Source organism: Cyprinus carpio, chromosome A7 (genome assembly GCF_018340385.1).
Source record: "Cyprinus carpio isolate SPL01 chromosome A7, ASM1834038v1, whole genome shotgun sequence".
NCBI classification, from domain to species: domain Eukaryota; kingdom Metazoa; phylum Chordata; class Actinopteri; order Cypriniformes; family Cyprinidae; genus Cyprinus; species Cyprinus carpio.
Window position 1 is genome coordinate 17,078,955 of NC_056578.1, and position 13,195 is coordinate 17,092,149.

General features: G+C 38.7%; 1 pseudogene; it reads right to left on the reverse strand.

Annotated features, from left to right (window-relative positions):
• LOC109054069 overlaps positions 1–13,195 on the reverse strand; it is a 94,659-nt pseudogene that overhangs the window by 56,669 nt on the left and 24,795 nt on the right.

The following is a 13,195-nucleotide window of genomic DNA, read 5'->3' on the forward strand; positions in this document are numbered from 1 at the left end:
GTGTAAACATTTTTGCTATAGCCTTTCCTTTAGGACTTGCAAGGAATGTGATGTTCTTGTGCCATGAGAAATCAATCTGTTATATGAACAACCGTGAAAGCTTCGCAACTATTTCCAATTGACTACTGACTTTCTGTTGGCAATTTGACTCATTTCCCTCCGACTTCCTATAACCGTGTCTATAATCTCTGCCGTCGCACAAAAGTATTTTATTTTTTTTTATTTTTATTTTTATTATACTCTTTAATTACTCTACTTGAAGTTTGTTTAAATTATCAGGAGTGACGTCACACTAAGGCCGATCTCCTTATAACATACACACCTCAATCAACCTCCTTCCTGTGGGGCATTCAGGACAGTGAATATACAGTGAATGCAAAGTAGTATCTGCCATATGTGCATTCAAACATGGGCGTTCATGAGTGTGTCCTCACCATTTAAACAAAGTCCTATTCCGTTGTTTTTGCTACAACTAAACAGTGTGATTTTCCCAGGATCTAAGGTGACTCAAGGGTCACCAAAGAAAGGAAACACAAAATACTTGAACATCCTTCTTAAAAAGAAACACATCAACTCGCTTATACGGGGCTCTTTTCCCATTAGTTTGCTTTTCTTCTTAGTTCATCCTATAACCTCAAAAGTGTTGGGTATATTTGTTCCTTCTATGACTCCCTGGTCACTTTCAAACAACTCTTGTCCTTTTACTTGTACTTTCCTCTGCGTCCTCAGATGGCTCCTAGTACCTGGTCTCCAGAACTGCTCCAGCATGCCATTCTCACAAGTTTTCTATTACAAAGACTATTGTAGTAATGACAGTCCGTCTGCTCACACTTGAATTTACAGGCCTGGGGGTCATAAAGTGGATATTCCATCAACTCAAACCATTTGAGTCTCTTCATGAGGAGCTGTCAGCACGTTACACTCCGAAACACAACCATGTGCATACTCACCTAAAAAAAAAGGACTACGTACCCACTCGAGCACGTAGACCTACAGCCAATTCTTGGTTGGTTATTTTGAGGCATACTACAAAAGCAAACAGTTTAAAGATTCTTGACTCAAATAGCTTGCATGTCTACAAGTTAATAGGTAATAAATGAACATTGATGGCATTTAACAAATGTTTTTCATTACTTGGCGGGCTGCGTCAAATGCAATATTTGTTTGTGTAGGAAAACATCCAGGGTACTTTGGGTGGAGAGAACATGATGGTGGTAAAACTATGGAGTTTTCACTGGCAAATTTCGCCAATAGTCATTGACAACAAATGGTGCTAGCTGCTTAGATCCAAGAGTGACCAGCCGCCCCCGCTGATTAACAGATGTACTTATCAGGCCAAGAGATCCAAATCAATTTAGGGCTGCCATGTTGTTAGCACCAAAAAATCATAAAGCGAGGTTATTTTGTCAAATATTGCCACTTTAATTTTGAAAATACAATATGAAAAATAACCAAAATACACATTTGCTCACCACAAACTTTTCACATTTTCATGAACCTATTTTTGAAAACAGACAAGACATTATTCTCTCTGAGAACCAACACATTGCAACGAGAAGCCTGGGAAAAACAAAGTGCAAGGTTATATGTATAAGTGTAGGAGGGCCAACACAGAGATTCAATATTCTTGATCAGACAAGTCAAACCCGAAATAAAAACAAGATCGGCAAACAAAGAACATACTCACCAATACAGTGTAGATGTGTAAAACAGCGATACACAGGAGGAGAAGTCCACCAAGTCCCTGCGCACCAGGAATCTGTAATACAGTACAGAGTCAATGAGAGACACAGTCACTTGTATGAGCAAGCACTAATGCTGGGAAATCACAAGAAAACCCCCCATAATTAAAAAGTTATTTGTTTCCACCTAGAATCTCATTTTGAATGTCAAGATGTCATCAACAATAAAGCAGTGCAGAATAGCTTTTACCAGATTTCTCTTGTTACAGCCTCTTGACCTGAGCGCACCTTGTAAAACATTAGTCGGTATAGGAAAGACTGCTTTTTCTGAAAGTAAGCCAAATCAAATGGACTTAACCTAAAACAATGCCAGCTTTGATCTGTGTGGCTCCGTCCCTGCTGCGTGTATACGCAACCCGAGAATCAACCAGGGACATACTACAACCTCAACTATGTTGTGAGCATACACCAACAATAACCCAGAGATAATGTGGAAAACAAAAAAACAATTCATTCTGGATGCACCACTGTTTACAAAGATAAGCGCTGGAAATGTCTGTCCGGTTCAGGGACTGCGCATGTTCACATTTAACATGGCTCCCCTAGAAAACAATTTACAGACAGGAAACAGGGGACGTCAAGGGGCCATTGTTTAGGTGGCATGGGGTCATTAAAACGGTTCACCCCGATCCTGCATCTTCCTAGATACAAACCCGTTTCTCAGGAAGGGCCCTGAGACAAACGGAGATTCGAGCAGATTTCAAGCGCTGGGCAAAAGCAGGAGCCAGAAGAGGAAAACATGATGCATTCACAGGCGTTTGAAGCTTGGAGGGAAGGGAAGAGGGTAAAGGTCTCAAACGAGATGGCCAAAAAGCCATTAACCTTACATAGGGTTCCTTAAAGATACAGGTTACCACACTTTTGTGTGGAACTCATTCAAAATCTTGAGAGCGATTTCAAAACAGATATTTCAAAACGGTATTCAGTTAAACACTGTTGCTACATCATGAAAATTTGTAAGGTGTTAGGTAAAGAAGTGGCAACATTAGTCAACAAAGTAAAAGGGTGCATTATTTCAAGTTTTCCTTTTCAAACTTTTGGATGTTTAGAACAGCTCTTTTGAGTCATAAACGAAGATCTGGTAAAGTTGTTGCAAAGACTAAAGACTCAAAACCCAAAGAAGATACTTTATAAACTTGTCACACGCCCTCCTAAAACGCCTCGTTTAAAACACGCCCCCACGTCTACGTCACGATGTGGGAAGATTCGTTGTCCCAAGACGACGCATCCCAAATGTTTTTACATAATTGTCATTTTATTATTTGTTAATTTATTTACAGAGGTATATGATGTAATATGTGTGGAAGATGTTGTGCAGCGCAAATCCGTGAAGAATGTTCCGAAGTAAAGTAAACTTCAACAGCATTTCCCCTGCTCAGGGGCGAGTGGGGGAGCAATGAAACACTGTGTAGGGACCATGTCAAAAATAGGAAACACACTGAGCTTCAATTCTAATGAGCCTGATTATCTTAATCAGGTGTGTTAGAAGAGTGACATGCAAAAATATTGCAGAGCTGGGGGATGCGAGAGGAACTGGAAAATTGATGAAGCTGGTGTGGAGAGTTAGCCACTTCCTTGTTTGTCGTTTGCTCCAATCACAAATGCAGGACATGGTTTTATGTTTACGCAACGTTAAAAACACCAAGTATAAGTCATTATAAATTCCGTATATTATTGTCCCCCACTGGATTTGTGCAAACAAATGGCTCGTTTGTGAAGTGGGTTTTATTGGTTTTTTTGTGCTTGTCACGCCGGTGTTCTGACCGGGACATGCATCACAGTATCGGCCCAAGGGGCCGTAACATTTTAGTTTCACACTGCTGTTTGAGGTATTCGGGCCAATCAAAAACCGCATTGGGATATCTGGCCCCAATCAGAGCACCCCTTGTGGACGCTTTTCAGAAAAGTGGGGCATAGAGGTGAGAAACAATAACTGTACAGTATTGTTGAAAATACTGTGTACAAACACAACAAAGTTGCCAATCTTGTGTTTGCTTCGGTTCGGACCCAAAATGAAAAAACCATGTCAAAAAAAAAGGAAAGAAGAAGAAGCCATACAACACAAAAAACAACAAAAAAACACTTATCTGAAGCACCAACAAGCACGTTCAAAATAAACTTATTGTAAAAACTAAAACAAATAAAAAAGAAAAAAAAAAAAAAACAACCGGGGACTGAGTCATTTCAAGAATTTGTTTTCTCTGAGGAGCTAAGCTCGAAACCAGGGGGGGGAATCACTCTTTTTCACTCTGTTTTGCCCCGGTGCATTGTCCGGCAACCCACAGCTGGGGAGCACGTCTTGCATGCTTACACACCGTCTCACTCATTGGCCGCATCAGAGGAAGCGGGTCAGCCCCTAATGACACTGAACAACTGCAGGGGGCCTGAGAACTCTCCATTAAGAGTGACATGGGAGGGGGGGAAAATCCGCGGGACTGGGGCAGACAGCCCCGAACGGAAGCAAGTCCATGGGGCGTTATTAAAGTAAAAGAGGAGAAAGGGACAGGCTAGAATGAGGGGGACAGAAAGCAGAGACAAGAGGGGACCCCAGGATTGGGTTTATTCATCAATATGTCAACCAAATGGTTCCATGTTGTAAAAAAAAAAAAAAAAAAAAAAAAACCTTGGGATGATTGTGGGGGGGGGGGACATGGATGGGAAAACACCACAGTAATAAAATATTGTGATAGATGCTTTGCAGATCTGTATCGATTTCTTGTCCAGAAGACGATTGATGTATCAGACAGAGCTGAAAATAAAAATAATTACTTGGTGAGTGATTCATTCACATTTAACTCAAAAATTAAACACAGGACCAATTACTGTGTTACTTGAGGATAGTTGTTCATTGACAAGGGGCATGTAGTTAAAGAAAACCATGTTATGAGTTTGGGGGTATTAGAGATACAACCTGTTCATTTCGGGGACCATCAATCGGAACAAAAAGGATAGTTTTTTTTACTCCAAACATGAAAAAAATTCGGCAAAAAAACGCTACCTGGGGCTAGTTTTTTTTACTTTATTCGGGGCAGGCCGATCGCGGATTGGGGGATTTGGATTTGCAACCACAAACAAAGCAAGCATTGCAAATCATTGTCCCAAAAAAAAACGTTAGTTTTTTGAGTGGCAAATATTACAAAGTCTACAAAAAAAAACAAAAAACCAAATGTTAAACAACGGAGATGAGGACACACTAAAGGCAAGGGCAGATAAAAAAAACTGGCAAAAAAAAAAAAAATGGACCAGATCATTTGCAGCATGAATAAAAAATCAGCAAGTAGAACTGGGGCCATGAAAATAGTCATGATTTCAGTTCATGATCATGATCCCATATTGGTATATTGTTAAAAAAAAAAAAAAAATCTCAAAAAAAAAAGGCACTAAACACAAAAAAAAAAGCTCCTCCATTAGTGGAATCAGAAACTCCAAGAAAATACTCGTTTATATTCCTTATGATTCCCCATTTTCTATGAAGAAAAAAAAAAAAGGAAATAAAACACCCAAAATTACACATTTAAAAAAACTTTTTTTTTTTTGTTTTCCTGGTTTGTTCCTAAATAAACCTGCCTGTGGAGACCACAAAACAAAATAGGACTTCTAAAAAAAACTCGGCAGGCTTTAAAAAATCAGTTGTTGAAAACTGTTTTTAATGGTTTTTTATTGTGGGGACTGCAGAGGATTAAGCTTTTAAAGATCTCTCACCTCTCATTTTTCCTCTTCATCCTCCACATTCCCCCATTATGTCCCAGAGGGGATCCTTTTTCTGAAAAAACAGGGTTATGCTTCCATTTCTGTCCACACATTTGTTTGCCCCCCCCCAAGCAACATTTCCTTTCGTATCCTTGGTCCACTCGCCGACCGCTGTGTTTGTGATGGTTCCACGGCATTGTCACGAGCGATCTTCGCACCTGTGGCCTGGAAAACAAAAAACAAAAACCACATAGCGGGGGACCCATGTGAACAGGGAAAACATGTGTTTAAAATATATATAACTTAAAATAATCCCAAAAAAGCTTCATCTGATTTTCACACACAAGTCCTGAAGTTCGACAAAGGAGAAATCCAAATCAATCAAATAAGCACAAAATATATTGTAATTTGTCATTATTTATTCTGGACAATGATCCAATATTGCATATCTGTGAGTGGCAAAAATTATGTGAACTCTCTAGGATAAGCCGTTAATTTGAAGGCGAAATCCAGGAGTCTCACCTGTTTCCGATGTGTTTATTTTTAATTCATTGGGATGACTATCAGGTGTCAGTGCGTGCCCAGTTTTGTTATTTGAAAAGAAACAGGGATCTATCAAAAAGTCCTGATCATGTTTGTGGAAGTGTGAAATCATGGCACAAACAAAGGAAGATCCCATGAGGGACATTCAGAAAAAAAAAAAAAAGAAAAAAAACAAGTATGTGTGTTGCTCATCAGGCTGGAAAAAATGTTAACAAAACCATCTCTAAAGAGTTTAGACAGTCGTAGACATATGTGTACAAATGAAGGAGGAAAATTAGGAACAAATTGTTACCGTTACCCATGAGTGGTTTGACACAAACAAAGTTTTTCAACTCCAAAAGCAAGGACATGTAATAGTCTGAGAAATTGCAAAGGACCCCCCAGGTTCTACGTAAGTAAGACTGTCTAAAGTAAAAACTAAAGGCCTTTCTCACCATTGGCTGATGTTAATGTTTGATCAATGAGTCAATCATCAGGAGAACATTGAAAAAACCCATGGTGTCCATGGGCAAGTCGCAAAGAAGAGGGGGAAAGCCCACAGCTCTCCAAAAAGAAAACCGCTGCAAGTTGCGTAAAGATTCATTGGTGGACCAAGCCAGAGGAGAAATGTTTTGTGGATGCATGAAACCAAAATAGAACCAGAATAGAAGCGATTTGTTTGGAGAAAGAAAAACACTGCATTCCAGCATAAGAAACCTCATACAGCATCCATCTGTGAAACATGGTGGGTGATAGTATAATGATTTGGGAACACTGTTTTGCTGGCATCCTGGGCCGGGGACGGGCTCCTTGCCATCATTGATGGAAAAACAATGAAATTCTGAATTTTTATACCAGCAAAATTCTCAAAGGAAAATGTCAGGGACATCGGTGCTGAAGAATCTGCCATCTGAAATCTCAAGAAAAAAATGGGTCATGCAGCAAGAAACAACACAAAACCAAGCACAGTCATTTCACCAAAGAATAGATTTAAAGAGTAGAACCAAAAACACTAAGTTCATGTTTTGGAATGATTGAGTCAAAATTTCTGAAACCTTAATCCAATTGAAATGTTGTAGAAGGATCTGAAGCAAGCAGTTTCACCAGGAGGAAACCCAAAAAAAACCAGAGTTGAAGTGGTTCTGTACTGAGGAATGGGCATAACCGCTCTTAAAATTCCTACAAATTGCCTACAAGTTGTGCAGGACTGATCAGCAGTTACAAGAAACGTTTAGCCTGCAGAACATTATATGCTGCAAAAGGGTGTCAGAAACCAGATTAATCTGAAAGCAAAGATTAAACTTACTTTTGCCAACTGAACCAGATATGGTAACACTGGATCATTTTTCTCAATAAATAAATGACCAAAGCATATATTTTTGTCTTCATTTGTTTGACTGGGGATTCTCTTTGTCAAAAAAATTTCAGGGCTTGTGTGGAAAAAATGGATCTGGCATGATCTTTTGGGTCCATATGTATGCAGAAATAAAGACAATTCTGAAGGGTGTTCACAAAAACTTTCAAAGCAACACCGAATAAAAAAAACCCAGCTTTTTTCCTCATTATAATACTCAATTTTCTGTAAACAAACTTTGAAAGTGGGAAAAACAAAACATGTAATTAAAAAGAACAAAAGAACAAAGTCTGAGTTTATGTAAATCAATTTTCCTTTTAGTACGACATTCCAAGTCAATAGCTATATTGTGCTACATACTTACAAAGGCATGTCTTTCCCATAGTGGCAAAAAAGGGAAAAAAGGCACCTGTGAATAAGAAAAAACTTTCCCCATATGCAAAACGTGAGAGTTCAAAATGGAGTTTTTCTCTCAACAGAAACACTATTCTTTAATAAATACCGGTCTGACGTCATCATGACTAAAGCAAATGCTCACGCAACTTTCTCCTTAACACAGAGCCCTCAAGTTATTTGGTGAGGAGCAAGATTCGGGGGAGGGCTGGAGGGGCTCTTCGAATCAAAAAAAGGGCCTCTTTAGATAGAAAAAAGTGAATGGGAGAGGGAAAACACGTCAGCACATTGAGAAAAAAAAGAATATAAACAACCAGCAGCATCGACAATAGGAGCAAGGGTGGGATTGTTGTAGACTGCCTCATCAGTTCCAAAGAAAAACAAAAGGAGTCAAGGACAAATACTGGTTATTCTGATTATTTCTTCTTGAGAACAAGAAGGAAGGGTCTTAATTGCCTACTAATTGGGACTACGTAAAGATTGAGTGTGTGTCATTGTATAAATTGTGCTCCATTTCTTTCTTTAGGAACCACGTCTGGAATTCTATAGTTCCTCTTCTAATATCGTCGAACCCCTAGTAGAGGGGCATGTGCGTCATTAGTGAGGGTGTATGGATGGTGGGACCATGAAGGAGAACCTTTGAAACTCAGAAAATTCATTCCCCTTAAGAGCATCAAGAAATTAAAGGGCCCTTCATTACAGGAAGAGTTAGTCAAAAAAAAACTGAAGTCATTTCAATATTGAGACGTTTTTTATTTGTGTTATATTTAGTGGGCGATTTGTTATTGTGTTGTTGCTCGCGCAATATCATTGTGGGTGTTTGTTTTGATGGGGTGTATTTTGTTTTGTGGTGTTGCCCAGAGAAGGTGGTTAATCTGATCTTCTTGTGAAAGGATCACATCCATAACTTTTTTCACTTACACAATAATTTTACACTCTTACTGAATGGCAGCATGTTACCAAGTGGTGTGTGGGTCTATTGTGTGTCCACTGGGCGGCTTGGTTGGTGTGTTCCCCTTGTTTTTGCCATTTGGGTACACTCAAATCTTCAATTAGATTGGCAATTTGGCAGGGGGTCAGAACCGCGGGATGGGGTTATGGTGGGATGATGGCCAAAAAAAAAAACAAAAAAAGAACGGAAAAAAAAACACAAAAAAAAACAACACGCCAGCAAAATTTTTCCTTCAGGCAAAATGTGCCCCCCTCCTTTGGGCCCTCACAGTACTTTTGATCCACTGGGCCTACTTTCCCATCTTTTAAACTCACGATTATTACATTACAAGGTTCCGGGGTTGGTTTGTTTTAGAAGACATAGACAATTCTTCAGGTAGTTGCGTGGAAAAAAACCCTCCTGGTAAATTAAGAATGTATACAGGGATAATTTAATTTACTTTTAAAACACATAGGATGAAGTTAGCTCTATTCTCTTAATGCAGGATGGGGTCACCCACGGGAAGTTCATTCATACATTTAGAACATGTGGGACCAAAAAAAAAATGACGACAAAAAAGAATGTATTTTTTCCATGGAGTCCGCTAATTTAAACGAGTGCACCACGCTCCCACCCCCTCCCACCTCTTGCAGCACTACGCCTCGTGATAGGGCTCTGGTTTAAGTTTACACCGCCATAATACTTGTGCTGTAAAATAAGTAAGGTCACCCCACTGACAAAAACTAAAACACAGTGGATAAGGGCATTATGTGTGAAATGTGATACTTAGAACTAAATATTTGTAAGAATACTAACCGGTTATGTTGGGGTTTTGTGACTCAACTAGTGAATGCTGAAGTGGCAGGAATCCTGTGGGAAAATGCTGCGAAGTGAGAATAACAGAGTAAAGGGAAAGGATCATTTTAACTGATGTGTCCCCAGGACAAAAAAAAAAAAAATACTATGGTGGGAGGGATAAACAAGAGTAAAAATTTACTTAATTATACAATGACGCGGTTGGGAAACCTAATTGAACTAACGCCTTATTTAACTCAATAGAGGACAGTAGCTTCAAGTATATTATCAAAACATATATAGCGTTTCCACTGCTTGGTACCGCATCTCGGAGATCAAGCACGGCTCAGTAACAGTAGGGGTACGGGGCCATTGGATACCGATCCCCTGCTATAAATGATGTAGAAGTGAACGTCATGTCTTCCACAACAGGACAACAAAACTTTTTGGTTTGTTAATAAAAGGTCGCTATCTATTCAAAAACAGTTCGCATTTTGAATCCTTGACTGGCTGTAGAAGGAGATGTTAAATTGAGCGAGGGGGTGAGGCACCGCGGTTCTGTTTTGTGTTTGGTGTCACAAACGTTCAGGTGACCGCAGGTAGTGACTCTTTCCAGCCAGGCAGGATCGTGATCCGCAGAGATTTACACGTACATGTTTTGGTGAACTGGTACGGCTTCACTTGGAAACTTCAACGAAGTGGTTACTAAAAAAAAGTACCAAGTACTCCCCAGGCAGTGGCAAAAAAACAGTGCCATGACCTGCAACTTCAAGTAAGTACAAAAATGTCCCCATATCTAAGGCAAAATCTGGCCTAAAATTAAGTGCAACCATCCTTCTGTGTCCCCTTTCAAAAATTGAATCACCACCCACCCAGAGCTGTTAGATGAATGAAATTTACACCATAGATTTGCTAACGTAATAAACCTTTCAGGACAGACTAGCATAGGAAGCTTTGAAGGATTAAGGTGATGATAAACATGTCTGTAAGAAAACTTCAGTTTCACTCGCTGCAGCAAACTCCAAACCTTCCCATGAAGCATTGCAAAAAAAAGACATACAATCTCATTATAAATTATATATATTGTATTTAATTTTTATTAATGTAAATGTACTGGACATTTGTAATCCATAACTACGTGTGTTTATATGAAAAGACAGGACAAATTCAATATATACTGGGAAAATGAAACGAAGTTTTAACCAATTCCATTAATTAACCTGAACTGCTCGTGACTGCACCAGCGATTTCAGCAACTCTGAAAATATTTGGCTTTTGAAGGTAGGCAAAAATAAAAAAAAACAAAAAAAAAAAAACAAATAAACTTGAAGGCAGCAAAACGCACACATAAAAAAAAAAAACAAAAACCAAAAAATCAAACAACAAAAAAACAACAGCAAAAAAAAAAAAAAAAAAAATAAAAACGAAAAATCAAATTAATCATTCAAAATAAGAATTTATTTTGAAGAATTAGAATTTTAGTTAGTTTTTCAGCCCAAATAGTTTTGGGTAGATGTGGAGGGCTGTTGGCGTTGTTTTGTCTGTAATTGCCTTCTAGGAGGGGTGGCTTGGGTTGTTTTGTTGTTGTTGTTTTATGTTGTTTGGTTGTATTTGTTTTCTGTTTGTTCTGTTAATTCGTTTTCTTTTGAGTTTGTTTTGTAACAATTAGTCCTAACAAGAGGATCAACCATGTTTCAAGTTCATATGTACCCAATTTACCCTATATTAAACCCAAAGTATTTACTCAGCCCAACGTTTATTTGGGGGTGTTTTAAGCGGCTGGGGTTTTCAAGCATGAATGAGATGTCATGGGCTTGGTATTACCGTTCTTACAACACAGTGGTTCTCACACCCGGTGTGCCACACGGGCCGCACTGCGCGCCCCCCCCACCACGTCACATAAAATTCAAATAATCGCGGCCCACCATGCTGGAACCACAATAAAAAAATTAACTTTCAGTTTTACATTCATCTTTAGATCGTGACATTAGTTTTTAATTCTATAATTTAAAAAAAAAATGTACTAAAGACAATATATAAGCGCATAGCCTAATGTTTTTATGTAAAAATTATTTTGTTTTTTCAATATCATATTTTGTCAAGACAGTGAGCAGACCTACTCCACTATAACATATCCGCATTTATTTAACAAACAACATACAAGGCACGCAACAATCTATGCGCAGCACAGATCAATTTTTTCGGCAATAGTCATCAACAGCTCATTAGTTCAGTAAAAAAAATTGAGCATCAGAGATGGACACAGGACAGTGTTGGTTATTTTAAAGGAGGGGGAAAAAAAGAAATGTGCAAAAATGCCAAGCGAATTATACGTGATATTAAATTAAGAAAAATTGTATATTAAACAACATACACAACAAGAATAGTTCGCACAGTATCAGCAGTGAAGGCGAGTGAGTGATGAAAGATGCTGGATTTTCGGTACCATAGCATTTTCGGTCACCTTCACACTCACTTGAAGCAGCTTCAGGGCAAATGGCAATGGACACACCCTAACTACGCGCAGCAATCATCCTTAATTGAAAGCAATTTTTTTTTGTGGCCCAAAACATCTCTGGACCGTATGGTGAGACACGATCATTGTATCTAATTCAAAAGTGCTTTCTCATATTTGGATTCAACAGTAAGGTTACATTTGATGGGAACAAACATTTTTTGCAACTTTTTTTTGTTGCGTGTTCCAAGTACAAAGTAATGCCCGTTTGTGCGGCGTCTTAGCAGGACCTGCGTACTTACAATTGCAAAACTTCATGTACCGGCTGCTGGTATCCTTTCGAGCAGAACATTTCACCAGAAAATTGTGTCAAGACTCCACGACAGCATCAAGTGTTTTATTTAGTGGGAGTTAAGTAGAAATTTATTATATGTCAATGAATTGTAATCGAATTAGATATCATAAATAATTTAGGCTATAATATTATAAATCAAGGTTGGTTTGTATGATGGTGACGTAATATGTAAATGATATGCCCGTGACGGCGGTGCCGCGAGATTCTTGATGCTTCGGACCATAGTGCAACCTGGAGGAAAAAAAGGGGAAAAAAACAGGTTGAGAAACCACTGGTCATAGAAAGAGATGGGCCTAAAGCTGTGTGAGTATCAGTCTTTTAGAGAGAAAAACAATGGTAAGACTCTGATACATGGGTTAGATTTAGCAATACGGTCCCCACTGAACACCGTGCAAAGCTTTGTTAAAATGTTCAATCAAGAACATTTGAATGGAATTTACTAAATTGTCCGGGCCAGTTGTAAAAATAATTACACTATGCTTGGTGTCTGAACAAAGAAAGCCATGTTGTTACAATTGTGGTGGTTGACGATTTCCAAATAAAGCAGATTTACAAACCAGCTTTCAGACCCAACACAGAAGGAGGGAAGCCAATGAAGTGACGTATTTTGTGGAAGCTAGTGGAAACTTTGTCATTTAAATGTTTGGATGTGTTCCTATACAGATGTAACCACACAGAGTAAAATAAACAAATACTGGAATAGACATGGGTCTGAAAGTGTTCTGAAAGAAACAAAATCTGGCCATGGGGAAAAGATTCAAAAGAAAAGGAAGATTCTATAACAATTTTTGACTAACCACACTGTATAATATACTCAGGTCCACACACATACACAGACTCTCTGTGCCCAAGACAGCTTACAATGGAGCCATTATTACGCCAGCACTGGATCTCCCAATATATTTATTTATCAGATCATTCTGTTAGTGGAATTAAAAAAAACAATCAACAAGGTCAG